The sequence below is a fragment of the Saccopteryx bilineata genome, chromosome 3 (genome assembly GCF_036850765.1).
Source record: "Saccopteryx bilineata isolate mSacBil1 chromosome 3, mSacBil1_pri_phased_curated, whole genome shotgun sequence".
Lineage (NCBI taxonomy): Eukaryota > Metazoa > Chordata > Mammalia > Chiroptera > Emballonuridae > Saccopteryx > Saccopteryx bilineata.
In genome coordinates this window covers 144777190-144796553 of record NC_089492.1, presented here as the reverse complement: position 1 = coordinate 144796553, position 19364 = coordinate 144777190, and the positions used below count along the sequence as shown (strand labels likewise).

At 43.3% G+C, this 19364-nt stretch overlaps 1 long non-coding RNA gene across 10 annotated transcripts in view; it reads left to right on the top strand.

The window, feature by feature from the left end:
* LOC136330577 (uncharacterized) overlaps positions 1-18669 on the top strand; it is a 103172-nt gene extending 84503 nt beyond the window's left edge. For 8 of the 10 annotated variants that reach the window (XR_010730324.1, XR_010730323.1, XR_010730327.1 and 5 more), the window contains 2 exons: positions 13733-13943; positions 18107-18669. This is a non-coding gene — a long non-coding RNA (uncharacterized lncRNA). Of the gene's footprint in view, positions 1-7289; positions 7508-8195; positions 8290-13732; positions 13944-18106 lie in introns of those variants that run through there. The other 2 variants (XR_010730326.1, XR_010730331.1) reach the window with 2 other exon arrangements.
* Positions 18670-19364: the final 695 nt, after the last annotated feature.

The following is a 19364-nucleotide window of genomic DNA, read 5'->3' as shown; positions in this document are numbered from 1 at the left end:
TGGAGAAAAGGGAACCCTCCTGCACTGCTGGTGGGAATGCAGACTGGTGCAGCCACTGTGGAAAACAGTATGGAGATTCCTCAAGAAAATAAAAATCGAACTGCCTTTTGACCCAGCTATACCACTGTTAGGAATATACCCCCAGAACAACATAGCTCTGTTTGAAAAGAAGAAATACACCCCCATGTTTATGGCAGCATTGTTCACAGTAGCAAAGATCTGGAAACAGCCCAAGTGTCCATCAGAGGACGAGTGGATTAAAAAGCTTTGGTATATATATACTATGGAATACTACTCAGCCATAAGAAATGATGACATAGGATCTTTTACAACAACATGGATGGGCCTTGATAACATTATACTGAGCGAAAGAAGTAAATCAGAAAAAACTAAGAACTATAGGATTCCATACATAGGTGGGACATAAAGATGAGACTCAGAGACATGGTTAACAGTGTTGGGGTTACAGGGTGGGGGGAGGAGAGGGAGGGGGTTGGGGGAGGGGAGGGGCACAAAGATCATGGCTTTTCAGCATTTGCTATATTCCCCCTTTAATGTATAGACAGACAGAAAATATTTACTTAAGGTGTTTCCACTATAAAGACTGCTGTCTTAGGGACAAATGCTGATGAACTATTTCAGCAGTTCCTCCTTCTTCAAAGACTTATATGTCAACATAGAGCTCCATGTTTCATAGGACATACTCAAGCTCACTTCATGCTTCCTGGACCTTTAGCACAAGGGAATGCTCTTTTTTTTTTCTTTTCTTTTTTTTTTCTCTTTTCTTTATTTTTTTTATTGTTGTATTTTTTCTTTTATTTATTTATTTTTTGTATTTTTCTGAAGATGGAAATGGGGAGGCAGGCAGGCAGACTGACCGGGATCCACCTGACATGCCTACCAGGAGGAAATGCTCTGCCCATCTGGGGTGTTGCTCTGTTGCAACCAGAGTCATTCTAGGACTGAGGCAGAGGCCATGGGGCCATCCTTAGTGCCCGGGGTGGCTTTGCTCTGGTGGAGCCTTGGCTGCAGGAGGGGAAGAGAGAGACAGAGAGGAAGGAGAGGAGGAGGGGTGGAGAAATAGATGGGCGCTTCTTCTGTGTGCTCGGACTGGGAATCGGACCCGGGAATCCTGCACACCAGCCCACGGCTCTTCCACTGAGCCAACCGGCCAGGGCCTAGGAATGCCCTTGTTGATCAAGCTACCCAAAAGAAAATTATATAGAGCAACCATGACAGACTGAGCAAGTCAGTCTCATACTATTCATCACCAGATTGCTGCAGCCTGGTGTAAACAGTTTCAACTTTCTCAGGAAGTAGCACGGCAGATTGGGAAATCCTGTCCAAGGGGTCCTATACTGCCCCTTCATTTAAAGTTAACCCTCAAGGACCCCTACCAGGACAACTTTGGCAGATGGATGTTACTCATATACCTTCATTTGGCAAACAGTCTTATGTCCACATTACAGTGGATACATATTCCGGATCTATAGTAACCTCTATCAGAACAGGAGAGGCTGCTAAGCATGTTATAGCTCATTGTCTGTATGCATTGTTCTATTATTGGATTTCCTAAACTGGCTAAACTGAAAATGCTCCTGCATATGGAGCAAAAGCATTCACTGTATTTTGTCATGCTTACAATCTTTAAAGTTAAGGTATTATTTAAGTGTACTCAGCAAACATTTTAAGGTCAATTTTTTAAAAAAAAATTTTTTTAAAGGGGGTAGTCATATCCTAGAACTCCTATGGGTCTACCATATCATACTTTTTACTTTAAAAAAATTTACATTTCTTTTGAATGCTGATGAACAGGAGACACCAAATCTTTTTCGCATGCAAACTACTACCTTCTTTATTAGATCCAGCTAATAACACTGTTTTGTCTTTTTCCAAATAGCTCCAGATATATGGAAAAGATTTATAAAGGCAGTTGGGGACCCTCAAACCCTTCAGCGAGATCTTCTGAGCATGGCTTTTAAGATACCTAGAGGCAGAAAAAGCCCAATAGAGATCAGGGGAACTACCAGCTTTTAGGATACACCCTTAAAGGCTCCAACGCCCCAAAGGGGTCTCATAGGATGCCATCTGGATCCTGCTTCAATAGTGGAAAGGAAGGTTATTGAGCTAAAGCCTGCCAGGCTTACATGCCTCTGCTGTGAGGAAACAGGGACACTGTAAGGTAGGCTTCCCCCTCGCTCCTCTAAGGGAGGATTCAGTTTCTTCCAGCCCTGCTCCAGCCCCCAAGACCTAACCTTGCCCAGAAAGCTGGGGTTTGCCACTGAAGGCTGAAGGTGCCCAGGGCCATCGGCCCCATCTACAACACTGTGGACGAGCCTAGGGTATTTCTTCCAAGAAGCAGGTAAACTGATCTCATTTGCACAAGGGCCACTTAACTACGTTTTGCCTGAATAGTCAGGTTTTTTATTCTTCCCTCAAAGATCTCTGTTGTGGGTGTTGATAGTCCTATTTTCTGCTGCTTTGCTTAATATATAGTGTTTCCTTTATCCCTCCTACCTCAATGCCCCACTCATATTTCAGGCTGGGACCTACTCCTAATTTAGAGCTCTCTTTCCCCCTTTTGCCAACTTCTATTATGAATCTACCTTTGCCACCCAGCTTAGTGTATCCCAAGGTTCTCTTTACCATGCCACAGTCGCAGAGCTCCAGGGAAAAGCAACCTGGTCTCATCTCTCCAGGCAGAGGAGAACAGAAGCTCCATATCCACACATGGTGCAAATGGCTTTTCCAGTCTACCTGAATCATTACCAGCTAGAAGCAGCGGTCATTGGGACTTGGACATGAGCTGCAAAGTATAGAATGGTGACAACTCCAGTGCCATGCGGACTGTTCCTGGATGTGGACTTTTCCTGGACTCCTGCTCCCTGTGACAGCTCCTAACAGACTGAACTGTGGTTGGGTTGCATTTTTCAGGGATTTGGCATGGTGATGGGGCCAACTTGGACTTGGTGAACATGTTAAGGACACTACTCTTTTATGGATTCTTGCTGTATTGGCCATGAGTTTGCTTAAAGGCTTTTAATCACTGTAAAAAAAATAGAAGACTGGATAAAGGAGATGGGGCACATATACACCATGGTAAACTATTCAGCTAGAAGAAATGATGACATCGGATCACTTACAGCAGAATGATGGAATCTTGATAACATTATGTGGAGTGAAATAAGCGAATCAGAAAAAACAAGAACTGGCCCTGGCCGGTTGGCTCAGCGGTAGAGCGTCGGCCTGGCGTGCAGGGGACCCGGGTTCGATTCCCAGCCAGGGCACATAGGAGAAGCGGCCATTTGCTTCTCCACCCCCCACCCCCTCCTTCCTCTCTGTCTCTCTCTTCCCCTCCCGCAGCCAAGGCTCCATTGGAGCAAAGATGGCCCGGGCGCTGGGGATGGCTCCTTGGCCTCTGCCCCAGGCGCTAGAGTGGTTCTGGTCGCGGCAGAGCGATGCCCCAGAGGGGCAGAGCATCGCCCCCTGGTGGGCAGAGCATCGCCCCTGATGGGCGTGCCAGGTGGATCCTGGTCGGGCGCATGCGGGAGTCTGTCTGACTGTCTCTCCCCGTTTCTAGCTTCAGAAAAATACAAAAAAAAAAAAAAAAAAAGAAAAAAACAAGAACTGCAGGATTCCATACATTGGTGGGACATAAAAGCGAGACTAAGAGACATGGACAGGAGTGTGGTGGTTATGGGGGATGGGGGGAGGGAAGGAGGGAGAGGGGGAGGGGGAGAGGTACAAAGAAAACTGGGTAGAGGGTGACGGAGGACGACCTCTCTTTGGGTGATGGGTATGCAACAGAACTAAATGACAAGATAACCTGGAAATATTTTCTTTGAATATATGTACCCTGATTTATTGATGTCATCCCATTAAAATAAAAATTTATTTATAAAAAAAAAAAAGACAGATAGAGGCCCAGGCCAGGTAGTTCAGTTGGTTAGAGCATTGTCCCAATATGCCAAGGTTGCAGGTTTGATCCCCAGTCAAGGCATATACAAGAATCAACCAATGAATGCATAAATAAGCGGAACAACATATCAATGTCTCTCTCTCTCTCTTTCTTTCCCTCCTCTGTATCTAAAAATCAGTAAATATAAATGTAAAAGAGAAGAAAAGACATACAGAAGTACAAAAGATGTATACTTGGCATTCCTAAAGTAGAAAACACAATAGATGGAACAGAAAAAAATATTCACAGATAGTATAGAAAAAAACTTTCCCAAAATAGAGATTTGAATCTACAGATTGAAAGGACAGATCATATCCCAGGAAAAAACTGATACAGATTGATCATTGCAAGGATTGCTAGACTCTCTCCATATTTGTTCTCCCTTCTTCCATACTAGTAGAATATTATTAAATGGATATGTGTTCACCATGAAGACTATATTTCCAATTTTGTTTTTGCAGTTAGGTAGAGTCATATAACCAAGTTCTGTTCAATGGGATCTGAGCCAAAGATTAGAATGTGCAACTTCTGGGTATATCCTTAAAGGGAAGTAATGTTGAGCTCCTCCTTTTATATCTTCCCCTTCCTATTGGCTAGAAAATGCATCTTGGTCTAGGTGGACAAGGAAATCTTAGGGATGCTAAAGCCACAAAATAGAAAGAGCCTGAACCCCTGACAATTTTATAAGCTCATTGCTGCTATATCAGTTTGTATCATTAAATGGGAATTTCTCTCTTTCAAAGCCACTGTTTTTTGAGTTTCTGTCTGAATATGTATCCTAAATAACACAATGGTTTAAATAGATATTAGTGAAGTTGCTGGAACGTGGAGATAAATAATTTTAAGTGTGTCCAAGTAGAAGAGGCAATTCATGTACAAGGAATAAATGTCAGTTAGCCTTAGGCTACCCCCAAAGCAACACTCAATGTCAGAAGACAACAGAGTAAGGTCTAGAGCACGGGTTCCCCAAACTTTTTATGCAGGGGCCAGTTCACTGTCCCTCAGACCATTGAAGGGCCGGACTATTAGAAAAAACTATGAGGCCCTGGCCGGTTGGTTCAGCGGTAGAGCGTCGGCCTGGCGTGCGGGGGACCCGGGTTCGATTCCCGGCCAGGGCACATAGGAGAAGCGCCCATTTGCTTCTTCACCCCCCACCCCCTCCTTCCTCTCTGTCTCTCTCTTCCCCTCCTGCAGCCAAGACTCCATTGGAGCAAAGATGGCCCGGGCGCTGGGGATGGCTCCTTGGCCTCTGCCCCATGTGCTAGAGTGGCTCTGGTCGCAGCAGAGCGACGCCCCAGAGGGGCAGAGCATCGCCCCCTGGTGGGCAGAGCATCGCCCCTGGTGGGCGTGCCAGGTGGATCTCGGTTGGGCGCATGCGGGAGTCTGACTGTCTCTCCCCGTTTCCAGCTTCAGAAAAAGAAAAAAACAAAAACAAACAAAAAACAAACTATGAACAAATCCCTATGCACACTGCACATATGTTATTTTAAAGTAAAAAAAAAACAAAATGGGAACAAATACAATATTTAAAATAAAGAACAAGTAAATTTAAATCATCAAACTGACCAGTATTTCAATGGGAACTATGGTCTTTTCACTGACCACCAAGGAAAGAGGTGCCCCTTCAGGAAGTGCAGTGGGGGCCGGATAAATGGCCTCAGGGGGCCGCATGTGGCCCGCAGTCCGTAGTTTGGGGACCCCTGGTCTATAGAGAGATCTGTCCCAAGAATTTTTATCCAACTTGCCCTTTAAGTATAAAAACACAGACTCTTTGAACATGCGAGAATCCATGAGACCTATATGGAAAATAATTAAACAAAACAAAACAAAGCACTGCTTGATAACAAAATCCCACCAATAAAAGAATGGCCTCAAAAATAGGAATGAAGTCATGGTAAAAACACCAGATCCATTTGTTTGTTTATTTATTTATTTATTTATTTATTTTTAATCTTTTTATTTTTGGTGACAGAGACAGAGGAACAGACAGACTGGAAGAGAGAGAGATGAGAAGCATCAATTCTTTGTTGTGGCACCTTAGTTTCTCAGTGATTGCTTTCCCATTTGTGCCTTGACTGGGGAGGGGGCGCTACAGCAGACCGAGTGACCCCTTGCTCTAACCAGAGACTTTGGGTTTAAGCTGGTGAACCTTGCTCAAACCAGATGAGCTCACGCTCAAACTAGTGACCTCAGGGTTTCGAACCTGGGTCCTTTGCGTCCCAACCCGATGCTCTATCCACTGCGCCACCACCTGGTCAAGCACCAGATCCATTTTTAAATGTATTTTTTTTATCCATTTATTTATTTATTTATTTTTTATTTATTTATTTTTTTTACAGGGACAGAGAGCGGGATAGATAGGGACAGACAGGAACGGATAGAGATGAGAAGCCTCAATCATCAGTTTTTCGTTGTGTCCCAGTCCGACGCTCTATCCTCTGCGCCACCGCCTGGTCAGGCTCCAATCCATTTTTTTTTTTCTTCTCAGATCCATTTTTAAAAGGAACCAACCAGACAACTGTGGGAATTATGGTAAAAAAAGAAAAATGGAATGTAAATATTATTAATCTTTCCTATGTTAAAATGATACAACCAACAAAAAGTAGAAGAGGGAGGCAAGGGGAAAGGAAATTGAAGAAAGCATAAGTGTGTAATTTCCTCATGTTTCTTGGCTGGAAGTTAATAGGTATTGTCTAAAGTTGAAACACATTTATTAAAATGACTCGATATTTTCAATGTTATTCTTTTTTCTTAATTTTAAAGGGCTATTTTTTGCCTGACCTCTGGTGGCGCAGTGGATAACGCGTCGACCTGGAACATTGATGTCGCAGGTTCAAAACCCTGGGCTTGCCTGGTCAAGGCACATATGGGAGTTGATGCTTCCTGCTCCTCCCCGCTTTCTCTTTCTATCTCTATCTCTATCTCCTCTCTAAAATGAATAAGTAAATAAAGGGCTATTTTTAGGAAACTGTATTCTTGGTGTCAAGAAATATTTTTTAAAGTTCAAGAATTTCTTCAAATTTTCCCTCCTGATAAATGCCATGCTTTTGTTTCAAAGAAAAGTATAATCTCATTTTTGTAATGCTATTTGTAGATATTTAAATTCTCTGTGAAATGATTTCTCTTTCTCACCCACACACACAAACACACACTTTTTTTCATTCTCATTCTCAGTATATTTGCATATAGTAGCATCTGGAATGATTATACCTAAGTGTCAACAGTGAATTGTCTCTGAGCAGTGAAGTTAAGATCAAATTTATTTTTGTTTTTTACTTTTCTTCTTGACATTCTTTTCTTCTTTGGCATGCTTCAAATTTGTATGATACAGTCTGACCAGGCGGTGACGCAGTGGATAGAGCGTCGGACTGGGATGCGGAGGACCCAGGTTCGAGACCCCGAGGTCGCCAGCTTGAGCGCAGGCTCATCTGGTTTGAGCAAAGCTCACCAGCTTGGACTCAAGGTCGCTGGCTCAAGCAAGGGGTTACTCAGTCTGCTGTATCTCCACGGTCAAGGAACATATGAGAAAGCAATCAGTGAACAACTAAGGTATTGCAACGAAAAACTAATGATTAATGCTTCTCTTCTCTCTCCGTTCCTGTCTATCCCTCTCTCTGACTCTCTCTCTGTCTGTAAAAAAAAAAAAATTGTATGATACAGTAAAAGTTCAATAACCAAGCATAAATCAGATTTAGAACATGCAAGATTATTAGGTTCTCTGGATTATTAGACTTTCTAGGTATTAGTCTATTGGTATCCCAAGGTATCATAATTTCACAAATATATTTGTAATGTACTTCATTAATTTGTTCTTTACCCTAAGAATATAATGATTTAAGTACTTTATATACTGAAATAGTATACTCTAGTTCAATTATATTATCAATGTAATTGGCTTTTGTAAAAACATGCCAATTCAATACCTGAAAATAGAATGTACAATGCAGTTTTTTGGTTTTTGGTTTGTTTGTTTTTTGGGTTTTTTTGCAACAAACAGAGAAAGACAGGAAGGGAGAGATATGGAAGCATCAACTCGTAGTTGTGGAACTTTAGTTGTTCACTGATTGCGTCTCATACATACCTTGAAGGTGGAGCTCCAGCCAAGCCAGTGACTCCTTGCTCAAACCAGGGACATTGCTCTCAAGCCAGTGACCTTGGGCTTCAAGCCAGTGACTTTTGGGCTTAAACCAACAACTTTTGGTTTCAAGCCAGTGACCATGGGATTATATCGATGATCCCACGCTCAAGCTGGCAACTCTGCACTCAAGCTGGTGAGCCCGCGCTGAAGCCATAGACCTCAGAGTTTTGCACCTGGGACCTCTGCATCACAGGTCTGTACTCTATCCACTGTGCCACCACAGATCAGGCTAAGTGCAGATTATAATTCAGTACATTACAGTCAATGTACTACCTCTGTGGAGTTGATTTGAAAAGTAAAATAATTTCTTGAAGGACGTTTGTGTGCAGCACTGCCTCTGTTTTTGAAGAGGTATATGTATTAAAAATTTAGGAAAACTATAACTTAAACAGAAACTTCCTTTTATTGTCCAGAGCTTTTATAGGATGCATAATCATTTGACTTAAATTTCTATACTGTCAAAACTTAACCAAAATAATTTACTTGATAATAAAAATAAAATTCACTTATTCACATAGTTATTCAAAATATACGTTAAAGCAACTGTGGTGAGTGATAATGGCTGAATGAAATTTACTCGACAAATTCTTAACTGTTAGACAATAAGGTCATGTCTCATTTTTGCCAATATAAACAGTTTGCTTACATCTTTAATTATTATTTTTTTAAAGATTTTATTTCTTGATTTTACAGAGAGAGGAGAGAGAGGAGAGAGAGGGATGGGGAGCAAAGTAGTCTTAACTCATAGTTGCTTCACTTTAGTTGTTCATTACTTGATCACTTATCATATGTGCCTTGTGACCTCGGTGTTCCAGGTCAACGCTCTATCCACTGTGCCACCACAGGCCAGGCCTTAATTATTCTTTGAGATTTCTAGAAGAATCACTGGGTCAAGGGAATGTATATTCCTGAAGTGTTTTATATTTATTGCTAAGCTGCCTTCCAGAAAGGTCTCACCAGTTACATATTTCCACCTAAAGCACAGGAAAGAAAGGAAAGTTCTTACCTGCCCAAATCCTCACTATCATAGAGTGTTATTCTAGGCCAGATAGACTCTGAACATTCTTCTCAGCTGCTTGAAGAAATGTCCTAACTAAAGTCTTAGACTATACTAACTAAAGACTTAGACTTAGACTATAATGTATACCCCTAGAGACTGGAGGCAGGGCTTTGGACCTCCTAAAGAAGCTTTGGGAGTCTAAGTGACTATGCCCTAATTCCCATGCTGTGCAATTCACCTGTTTTCAACATTGCCTCCACATAGGGCATGGCTATATCCGACCTCACATTGTGTTTAAATGGCTTGGTTAACCTGTCCCCCTCCTTCTGAGACATGAGTTCCATGAGGGCAGGAAGCACATCTGTCTGCCCACCACTGGATTTTCAGTGCCAGGCATGTGGTAGCACCTTTTTTTTTTTTTTTCAGAGACAGAGAGTCAGAGAGAGGGACAGACAGGCAGGAACAGGCAGGAATGGAGAGAGTTGAGAAGCATCAATCATTCATCAGTTTTTTGTTGCAACACCTTAGTTGTTAATTGATTGCTTTCTCGTATATTCCTTGACCGCGGGCCTTCAACAGACTGAGTAACCCCTTGCTCGAGCCAGCGACCTTGGGTCCAAGCTGGTCAAGCTGATGACCTTGGGGTCTCAAACATAGGTCCTCTGCATCCAGTCCGATGCTCTATCCACTGAGCCACCGCCTGGTCAGGCGGTAGCACCTTGTTTAAGGAAGAGGTAGAAAAGATTTGAGAATTAGAAGACACTGAGGCGCTGAGGGGTTAACTGGACACCTCAGTGCCCTCTTGCTGCCTCTGCCTTTTCCTCACCCTTCACCTCCAACCTGTGACCAGCCAACTTTTGTCTCTCAAAACCCATTCCCATGTGCTCCCCTGCCTAGTTCAGGTCCGTAACACAAGTCACTTGAACAGTTAACTCACCCCGTACCTGGTTGCTTTACTTCCCATGTCCCCTCTGCCTTTGTTCATTACTTCTCTCATTCCACGGTTCTCTTCTGAACATAAGGATCTGATCCCATGATATCGCTGCTTATAAACCTTCAAGGCTTTCCATTCCCTCCAGAATTACCAACTCCCTTCTGTGAAGGTTTTTGGGTCCTTCGCCACATTTTATTCTACCTTTTTTTAGCCTTATCTTTTTTTTTTTTATAGAGACAGAGAGTCAAAAGTGAGGGATAGACAGGGACAGACAGACAGGAACAGAGAGAGATGAGAAGCATCAATCATTAGTTTTTCGTTGCGCATCGCGACATCTTAGTTGTTTATTGATTGCTTTCTCATATGTGCCCTGACCACGGGACTTCAGCAGACCGAGTAACCCCTTGCTGGAGCCAGAGACCTTGGGTCCAAGCTGGTGAGCTTTTTGCTCAAACCAGATGAGCCCGCGCTCAAGCTGGCGACCTCGGGGTCTCAAACCTGGGTCCTTAGCATCCCAGTCCGATGCTCTATCCACTGCGCCACCGCCTGGTCAGGCTTAGCCTTACAGGACTCTGACAACCCTCTTTAAAGAAATACAAAGGTGCCTGACCTGTGGTGGCGCAGTGGATAAAGCATCGACCTGGAAATGCTGAGGTCGCCGGTTCGAAACCCTGGGCTTGCCTGGTCAAGGCACATATGGGAGTTGATGCTTCCAGCTCCTCCCCCCCTTCTCTCTCTCTGTCTCTCCTCTCTCTCTCTCTCTTTCTCTCTCTGTCTCTCCCTCTCCTTTCTAAAATGAATAAATAAAAAAATAAAAATTAAAAAAAAATTAAAAAAAAAAAAAAAAAGAAATACAAAGGTCATGAAGATCCTCGAAGAATCCACCTGTTTTAATGCTTCTCTTTGTATGTGCTCCTTCCTGCACCTGGAATGCTTTTGCCTCTGCTCTGAATTTCTTAAGCAGAAGTTTAAGGCCCAACTCAATGATCACCTCCTCTATGACTCTTTCCCTATCTCTCTAGACAAAGCTCATTGCTACTTCATTTTTCCTTAGTTTGTTTTTTAAAATTGATTTGAGAGAGAGAGAAAGGAACAGAAACATAGATCTGTTCTTGAATGTGCCCTGACTGGGGATTGAACCAGCAATCTCTGTGCTTCAGGACAATGCTCTAACCAACCGAGCTATTTAGCTAGGGCTTCTCCCATAATTCGTTGTTCATATTTTTACAAACTGTTTTTTCTAATAGTAATTGTATACAGTTGATTTTTTTTACAGGGACAGAGAGAGTCAGAGAGAGGGATAGATAGAGACAGACAGACAGGAACGGAGAGAGATGAGAAGCATCAGTCATCAGTTTTTCATTGCGACACCTTAGTTGTTCATTGATTGCTTTCTCAAATGTGCCTTGACCGTGGGCCTTCAGCAGACCGAGTGACCCCTTGCTCGAGCCAGCGACCTTGGGTCCAAACTGGTGGGCTTTTGCTCAAACCAGATGAGCCCGAGCTCAAGCTGGTGACCTCGGGGTCTCGAACCTGGGTCTTCCGCATCCCAGTCCAATGCTCCATCTGCTGTGCCACCGCCTGGTCAGGCTACAGTTGATTATTAGTACCTTACTAATAGTTGTGAATTCCTTAAGTGCAAGGACTGTGGTACTTGACACATACTGTTTATAGCAGAAACTGCTAGTTGCTTACCTCAGCACTCATTCATTATCTCATTTGAGGTAACAAAGTCCCCAGCTAAAATATGACATTTCTCAGATTCCTTTGTGACTGGCTATATTTATGTGATTAAGTTTGGGATACTTAAATGTATGTGGAAGTATTATATGGGATTTCCTGGAAGTCTCCTTAAGATAGAAGGGAACTACCCTTCCCACTCTTCATCTCTACGTCTACCTAGAATGAAAGTGTAATAGCTACAGCTTGAAAAGGAGTATTGAACAATAAGGCATTTTAGGTCCCTGAACACCAGAAAAGTGTCACCCTAACTCTGGTTTCTCTACTTGCAGACTTTTTATATCCTCAAAAGAAACATAGTTATTACTTTTTTCTTTTATATTTAGCCAAACATAATGCAGACTGATTCAGTAGTCAATAAATATATTTTTAATGTGGAGTTACTTCAAAAATTATGTAATTTTTATTTGTCTTACCTACCAACAAACTTGGAACAAGATTATTTATCACTTCATTATGTCAAGTTATTATCACAGGTTCCTTGAAACATTCATTTCTCTGAAGTTTTTGAGTTTTGGCCTGTCTTTAATTTTTAATTGTCTTTGCCTTTATTTTTTTAATTTTGTAAAGTTGATTCAAATTTGTCTAAGATGTATGTAGGATAAAAAAATTATAAATAAATAAGTAACCCTAGCCAGATAGCTTGCTTGATTAAAATGTTGTCCCAAAATGCAGAGGTTGTGGGTTCAATCCTTGGTCAGGCACATATAGGAACAGATTAATGTTTCTGTCTGTTTCTGTCTCTCTTTCCCCCTTCTTCTCTCTCTAAAATCAATAATAAAAAATTATAAATAAAACTTGAAATATAACATGTAGACCAGTGGTTTCAATGTTTTTATACTTGGCGACCAGTGAAAATAGGAAAATTATTTTAGGGACTGCTAAGCAGAAATTATCCAAGCATAAGCAAATTTGACTGATTATTAGATCTATAATCTTCATACAACATTAGGGTGGTTAACTGTTTTGCAAACTGGCTCCAAATTTCTGGTGGACCTATCCATAGACTAGCGGTTGGAAAACACTGGTGTAGACAATCGAAGTTGAAAGTCCAAGATTGGGGAGCACTAGAAATACTTAAATTCTTAAAACTCAGCTCTGTTGTTCCCCCAGCCTTCCCCCACAGGATTGTTTAGGCAGGGTTCCTCTATTTAAGGTTTCTCAACATCTTTCACTGTGACATAATATGGGCCAGGGCACATACCCCGGAGGAAGTTGAGTCTTTGTAAGTGGGTGTGGCAGATATGATAGGAAGGCTGAGGGTGGGAGAGAGGAGGTGAAGAAGGTTGACTCTTGAAAGGTGTATAACATCAAAGAATAGGGTCTTATTGCCTGACCAGGTGGTGGCGCAGTGGATAGAGCATCAGACTGGGACGCAGAGGACCCAGGTTCAAAACCCCAAGGTCACCCTGGCTTGAGTTTAAGTTTATCTGGCTAGCTTGAGTGTGGGATCATAGACATGAGCCCATGGTTGCTGGCTTGAGCAAGGGGTGGCTTGGTCTGCTGTGGCTCCCTCTGTCAGGGCACATGTGTGAAGGAAATCAATGAACAACTAAGGTGCCACAGCAAAGAGTTGATGCTTCTCATCTCTGTCTCTTCGTGTCTGTCTGTCTGTCCCTATCTGTCCTTCTTGATAGATAGATGAATTTACCAGAACTTCCAACTGCCCTTTGGTTGTTCCACCTGGCTGCCTGACCTCACCCTTACTTACTGGATAATCGCCCCTGAGGCAGAAGAGTTCCAGAAAGCTGATCAACTGCCCAAGGAGGAGCATTCCAGAAAGCTGAAATCCTAAAACCATAAAAGGGAACATACCAGAACTTTTGACTCAGTACCCCCGCAGGCTCTCCCAAGCCCTATAAAATTCACTCATAGTCTGTAACCGGTGCCCTTCTCCCTAGAGAAGTGCCTGGCAGGTTCCTTTTTTCCTTTCAATAAAGCCTGTTACTCTGGTCTTTTCAGACTCCCATGGATTCCAACATTTGGTGCCGAAACCCAGGACAGGGTACTAACGGCCTGGAAGATCCCTCTTTGCCATCCAAACTTACAACCAGGAAAGCAATGGACAGCGGCAGCTCGTCCCGGGCTTACTCCCTGATTCTGTTTGGACGTGTAATTGTAGGTTGATTGGCCGGTGATCTGTCCCTGTCCTGAACCCCTGCTTGACCAGAAGGTAAGGAGTTTCTCCCTTCCCCTTCGCTGGTCAGCTTCTCTTTTCCACAAAATTTTCTCTGGTCGGACAGTTTTCTCTGACACGCCTCAACTTTGGAGGGCTTTGACTCTCAGTCTCAGTAGACTGCACGGAAGACTAGGTGCCTAGCTAAACCTCTCCACTGTCTCAGACTTCTTGTCCTCGGAGCTCCCTGACAGGTGGTAACGACCTCTATCAGGGACGACTCCCCCACATGGAGATTTTCTCCTCTTGGGACAGTGACAAAAGGCGGGAATGCCCCCTCTTGCTCACCTGTCTCCACGGCTCTTCAGAATCTAAGCCTTCCAACCAGACCCCTCTAAGATGTCTCATAAAAAACCTTACTAAGTTGGGCCTCTCTGACCTTAAGCCAGAAAAACTCGTTTTCTTCTGTAACACGGCGTGGCCTCAATACAAATTAGACAATGACTCCCATTGGCCTGAAAACAGGACATTCGATTACAACATACTGAGAGATCTAGATAATCTTTGCCACCGGACGGGAAAGGTTTCTGAAATTCCTTACGTGCAGGCTTTCTTCTCCTTCGCTCCTGTCCTTAATTTCTGTGCCACTTGTTCTACATGCAGGTCGTTTTTGACCAAAAAAACCTCAACTAAAACCTACACTCTTAATCTTTCCTTCTCTGCAGACTCTCAACTCTCTTCCCCTCCTGCCTGACCCCCTGGGGGCACCCCTCTCTTGGGACCCCTCTCTGGTCTGTCTGCAAATCTCTTTTGCTTGTATCTCTTCCCTCCAGAAAGCCCCCTCCCTTTGCAGAATCCTGTTTCTCATTCACCTGCAAATACCAGTCTCTCTTTCTCCTCCCCTGCTGGCCAGAGGCCTCTCCCTTCTCCACTGTGTTCTTAAACCCCTCCTCCCTCCTTACAAAATGCAGGCTCTGCCTTTCTTCTCCTCACCCCAACCCCCCTCCTCACAGACTACAGCTATGCCCTTCTCCCCTCATCCTCTCCCCTCTTCAGAGCTCCAAATCTTTTTGACTCCTCTGACCACGTGGCGCCACCACTAACACCTCAACCTCCTCCTCCTCCTGCAGATTCTGACCCTCCTTCTTTTCCATCCAGCTGTTCACACTGTCCATCCATCTGCTTTCTCTCTTCCTCCCCTCTATGCTGACAACTCCTTGCCATCTCAAAAAGCTTAAAAAAACAAAGTTGTATATTGAGCTATGTGAGTAAGTAATCCATCTTGTCTCTTTGTCAGGAAATATCTCTAATATAATTTGAATTCAAACAAGTAAAGCATGCTCATTTAAATTCCTTAATTCATAATGTATATCTGAAGTCTTTGTTTAATGTGTAACTCTGTCTGTTTCTAAGGCCTTAAACCAATAATTACCCACCTCTTAAATCAAGGCTTACTCATCTCCATGGACTCTCCCTGCAATACCCCCCACCCTTCCTGTTCAAAAACCTTCAGGGGCTTATCACCTCATACCAGACTTACTACACCTAATCAATGAGGCAGTAATTCCTCTCCATCCAGTAGTCCCTAATCTCTACAAGTTACTGTCACACATTTTCTCAAACACCATTCACTTCACGGTCTTAAACCTCAAGAATGCCTTCTTTACCATTCCTCTACACCCTGACTCTTACTTCCTATTTGTTTGTTTTTTTGGACTGACCTGGACACTAATGCAGCCCAGCAACTTACGTGGACTGTCTTACCCCAGGGGATCAAAAACACCTGTTTGGGCAGGCACTAGCTCAGGATTTAGCAGCATGCACTCTCAAAACTAGTACTCTCTTACAATATGTAAATAACCTACTTCTCTGCAGCCCTCCCTGCCTGCCTCAAGGAGACACACGTCCACCCTTCTTAACTTCCTCACTGTAAAAGGATATCGTGTCTTCTCTGCTAAGGCTCAACTTCACTCTTAGTCCATAGTCTATCTGGGCATCGCCTTAACCCCCACCACCTGAGGTCTCACCCTACATCAAACTCAGTCCCTCCACAGTCTCCAACCACCTACCACCACAGATCAAATCTTTTCTTTCCTCAGTCTAATAGACACTGGATGCTTCTTTAGACACTGGATTCCCAATTTTGCTCTCTTAGTCAAGCCCTTCAGTGAGATCTTCTGAGCATGGCTTTTAAGGTCTATAATGGCCAAGGGAGTAACAGAAAAGGCAAATAAGGCCCAAAAGAGGTCAGGTAATACCAGCTTTTACCATATGCTCTTAAAGGCTCCAGCTCCCTAAAGGGCTTCATAGGATTCCATCAGGGCCCTGCTCCAGTGTGGAAAGAAAAGTCATTGAACTGAAGCCTGCCAGGCTTCCCGGCCCCAGCAAGGGACACATCTCTGCTATGGAAAGAGGGACATGAGAAGGTAAGCTGCCTCCTTGCTCATGGAAGGAGGATTCAGTCTCTTCTAGCCCTACTCCAGCTACCTGTGACCTGACCTTGCCCAACATGCTAAGAATTGCCACTGAAGGCCCAAGGACATCATTCACGAGCCTAAGGTATTTCTTCCAAATAGCAGATAAACTGATCTCATTTCTTGTAAACACAAGGGCCATCTACTATGCCTTGCCTGAATATTTGAGTTTTATTTATCCCTCAAAGATCTCTACTGTGGGTATTGACAGTCTGATTTTATTGCTTTATTTAATGTATAGTGTCTCCTTTATTCCTCTTATCTCAATTCCCCATGCCTATTGTAGGCTGGGACCTGCTGCTAATTCCAGCTAGAAGCAGTGACCACTAGGACTTAAACTCTAACTGCAAAGTGTAGAAATGTAACCACCCTTTCTCTAAGTAATTGCAGGATTTACAGGTTACTCAGCAAACTGTTCAAAGACTGGTCCAAGAGGCACTTCCAGCATTGCATCACCCAAGGACGGACTTTCACGTGGACAGGTCCACACACAATGATCCTGACAACTCCCACTGCTGCTAAAATAGAAAAACAGCATACCTTACTCTAACCACAAACTGGAAGCTGGTTAGTCTACGTACAGCAAATGTATGAAAAACTCACTAAGGACTTCTTTATATCAGACTTTGGGAAAAGGGAAACTAGGGTAAAACAAAAGCCAACTTAATTATCACTAAAGTTTAAGATTTTTAAAATCAGGAATCCTGACTAGAAAGGAATTGTATGGTTTTGATAATAGAAGGTATAAGGTATGGAAATACTTTTGAAAGAAAAAGGAAAAGCAAGTTGTTATGAAGGCCAGTTATTTCTGAATAAGAAAGTACATGAAAGCTGAAGGTTTATGTAAGTTGTAGAAGGTTTGTGCACGTTGTAGGAAGTTTGTACCGAGAAAAAAATTTTGTACAGTCAGAAAACTGGTTTTCGAAGAATGTTTAATTAGTCACCCTAGCTAACAATCCTCTACTCTCCCCACTTATTAGGGCAGCTCTTTCCTCCACCCTGACCATCTGGAGCTCAGAAACAGAGAAATGAAACTGACCCCTTGTCCTTCTATTCTCTATTTACCTCTCAACCTGCTTCACTCAATCAAAGGTTTTCTACTTGTGTGGGACCAACACCTATATGTGTCTCCCTACTAATTGGACAAAAACTTGTACCCTAATCTATCTCACCCCAAATATCAACCTAATCTCACCCCATGAGCCTCTTCCAGTTCCTAATACACTACCCGTCAGTCTAAGGACCAAACGAGCTATACAGGTAATTCCTCTTGTTGCTTTAAAATTTTCTATAAAAATAGGTCTAGGGGCAGGGGGACTGGCCACTTCCTTGTCTTATTCCTACTCTCTCTCTCTCTCTGAAGCCCAGTGAATTCATAAAAAACAAACCGAGTCATGGAACCAGTGGTTTCACACAAACTGAGTGTCTTGACTATTGCCTTTCATTGGTCCACTCATTCTCCTATTTATTTTTCTAACTTTTGGACCCTACCTCTTACGTTTGTTCACTAGTTTCTTACAAAACTGCATGCAGACCTTCGCCAATCAGAAAATTGGAAAAATCTACCTAGCCCTACACACCAACCCTGAAACCTGCCCTCGCGAAACAGAAAAATCGGGAGCCCTATAAATACACCCCTACTCCGAACAATGGTGGAAAAACCCCTCGTTCTCAATGCTAGCACCAATTATAGGACCAGTCCTAATTCTGTGCCTAATTTTAATGCTCGCCCCTTTCTTTATCAAGTTCCTGCAGGCTCGAATGAGAGAAATCTCCAGGATTACCTACAATCAAATGCTTTTACAACTCCTACTCACACTGCCCCAGGGAGGGGTTCATGAAGGAGGCCCCCAATAAGGATAACAGCAGGAAGTAGCTCCAGAAGATGGCCGGTCCGAGACAAACTTTCCTGAACCCCATACCCTTTCCCTTCCCCCACCTCTTTTCCTTTTTATCATACCACAGAGTGGAGAAATGATAGATACATGAATTTACCAGAACTTCCAACTGCCCTTTGGTTGTTCCACCTGGCTGCCTGACCTCACCCTTACTTACTGGATAATCGCCCCTGAGGCAGAAGAGTTCCAGAAAGCTGATCAACCGCCCAAGGAGAAACATTCCAGAAAGCTGAAATCTTAAAACCATAAAAAGGAACATACCAGAACTTTTGACTCAGTACCCCCCGCAGGCTCTCCCAAACCCTATAAAAATTTACTCATAGTCTGTAACCAGTGCCCTTCTCCCTGGAGAAGTGCCCAGCAGGGTTCCTTTCTTCCTTTCAATAAAGCCTGTTACTCTGGTCTTTTCAGACTCCCATGGATTCCAACACTTCTGTCTCTCTCTGTCTCTCACACACACACACACACACACACACACACACACACACACAGAATAGGGTTTTGTTATATGGGCAGGGAGCTCCAGCCTGAGGGATAGGAAGTGAGTAGCCAAAGATGGCTAATATTTTAGCTATTTCTGATGAGCTTAAGCAAAAATGAGAGAATTTATTGGGAAAGCTAGTGGTGTAGCTTTTGGCACCCATGGAAGAATTTCAGGTGCTATATATATTGACTTCTTTTTTTTTTAAGATTTTATTTGTCCCTGGCTGGTTGATTCAATGGTAGAGCATTGGCCTGGCTTGCGGATGTCCAGGGTTTGATCCTCAGTCAGGGCACACAGGAGAAGTGACTATCTGCTTCTCCACCCCTCCCCCTCTACCTTCTCTCTCTCTTTCTCTCTCTCCCTTTCCCACAGTCATAGCTTGATTGGTTCAAGCACACTGGCCCAGGTGCTGAGGATGGCTTTGTGGAACCGCCACCTCAGACACTAAAATTAGCTCGGTTGTGAGCATGGCCCCAGATGGGCAGAGCATCAGCCCCAGATGGAGGTTGTTGGGTGGATCCCAGTTGAGGTGCATGTGGGAGTCTCTCTATTTCTTCTCCTCTCACTTGGAAAAAGAAGAAAATAAAAATATTTTATTTATTAATTTTAGAGAGAGATGAAA